Here is a 2072-nt window from a genome sequence, read left to right on the forward strand (position 1 = left end):
TCTGGGAGAGGGTTTCACAACACGGCTCGAGCCTGCCCTGCTGGGGACCAACCATTTAATGCTAACAGCGATGGTGTGGGAAGGAGCACCAGGAGCAGGAAGCACCAGGGGGGTGAGAGGGCAAGCTTGGATATACAGGAGTGCTCCCCTGCCTCCCTCCTCCCCTCCTGTCCCATGGGATGCTCTCCCCCCTCTCAGTATTCGGGTCCTGCACCAGCCACGCTCACTCCCGCTCCCTCCCCAGCATGGTGAGCAGGCATCCCCACCTCACTGGAGGCATCAGTCCTCAGGGTGAGGAGGAGGAGGCAGAGCCCAGAGCCCCCCAGGGAGTCAGCTGCAGGGACGAGGCACTCGCTGGGCAGGCTCGATGCCCAGTGGCCCTAAGGTGGATGGATGTGCTCAGCCTGCAGGTGAAGGAGCAGGGACCCCTGGAAACCTCACCCCACACATGCCAGATTGGGGGATGCCCAGGTCCCATGGCAGACCCAGCAGCTGCCTCCTGCCCCTCCCAACCCCTTCCCCAGGGTGCTCTCAGCCTCCCCCCCATGGTGTGCGCAGACCAGCGGTGCCCCCGCGGCAGCCCAGTTGCTCCCTCACCTTCCCCCCCCCCATGTGATGGGGGCACCATCCCCCCCATCCCCCCCCCCCCAGCCCAGGGACTCTTCCCGCTGCAAGACCAGGAGACACGCCAGTGCTGCGACACCTTCCTCTACCGCCCCGGCGTGCCAGGCCATTGGGGATATTTCAGGTGCCAGGTCCGAGATGGGGCTGGAGCCGTGGCCTTGGCGCGGAGGCGGCCAGGGGTGTGTCGGTCGCAACACCCGCTCTGTACTGAGAAGTGTCCATTAAACAGCTGTGTCCAACTAGCCTCCAGACGGCATGCTTACAGGGCTTCTGGCTTCTCCCCAGGGATTTCTGGGGACTCCACAGCTGCCTGTTGTGTTTGACACCCTGCCCTGGGTTCGGGTCCCTGTCCCATCAGACAGGCTTGTCCTCATGTCCCCAGGGTGTCCTGCACCAGCAATGGGGGGAAGCCAGGGGCTGCACCCAGGATGGTGCAGCAGGAAGGACACCCATCCACTGGGATGAGGGTGCTCCTTGCCTGTGAAGGCACTGGAGGCTGCGAACCAAACACTGGGCACACGGGATGGCTGGATGCTGGGAACAGGCTGTTTGCAGCAGTGCTAGGAAACCCAAAATAACCCAGCAGAGACACCAAGCGTCCCCAGGAGGAGGTGACTGGAGAGTGGTCCCCACTCCTGGAGGCTCCTCCAGTGCTAGCCACATCCACGGAGCTTCCAGGGAAAGCTGCAGCTCTTGCTGGTGGCACATGGTCTACGGGAATCAGGCTGCTGGCAAAGGGGGCCCGCCTGCCTGGGGGGCTTTCCTTGCACTGTGTCTGTGCTGCAGCTGGGAGGGGAGCACAGGGCTTGTGAAGTGGATCTGCGGGGGGCTGAATTAGGAGGGGAAAGCTGCCCTGGAAGCATCCATAGGATCTGCAGGAATACAGAGCTTGTCGCTAAAAGCTGGACTTGGAAATTGCAGCCCATTTCCACAGTTGCTGTTGGGTCCAGACCATAGCGGTGGTGTCCGGCTGGCCCCCCAGAGAAAATCCAGCAGGGGAAGGACAAGTGTTTCAGGCCCTGGAAGCCAGAGTACTTGTAAAAGCTCCTGGGAGAGGCACCCATTACCTTGAGGAAGAGGATGGGTAACCAGAGGAAGAAGGAGCTGGTGGGTGGTTTGTGTGCCGAAGGCTGTGACGGTCTGGGCCCGCCGGTGGAGGGAAGCCCCAGGGAATCCATCACCTGGGGAGGTAGTGTTAATTGCTCTGTTATTGCTCCAGCCGCCAGAGCTGGAGGATGAGGTGGGGCAGAATACATGTCCTGGGGACCCTGGAGGTGAAACCACTGTCGCCAGCACCCCAAACCCATGTTCTGAGCACCCCACAGGTCCAAGCTGGGAGGGCAGAGCCCCCTCAGACCCTGATTCAGCGCCAATCTGTACCCACCCCTTCCCCTGGGTACAAGGCGCAGGCAGCTTTCCCAGCTCCAGCCCACCCTGCCACCCCCTGC

At 62.4% G+C, this 2072-nt stretch overlaps 1 protein-coding gene across 1 annotated transcript in view; it reads left to right on the plus strand.

The window, feature by feature from the left end:
* The window catches only part of PHF24 (PHD finger protein 24), a 7798-nt gene that overhangs the window by 4326 nt on the left and 1400 nt on the right, over window positions 1-2072 (plus strand). The window lies entirely within an intron of this gene.

This window comes from Egretta garzetta, unplaced genomic scaffold (genome assembly GCF_000687185.1).
Source record: "Egretta garzetta isolate BGI_Z169 unplaced genomic scaffold, ASM68718v1 scaffold59, whole genome shotgun sequence".
NCBI classification, from domain to species: Eukaryota; Metazoa; Chordata; class Aves; order Pelecaniformes; family Ardeidae; genus Egretta; species Egretta garzetta.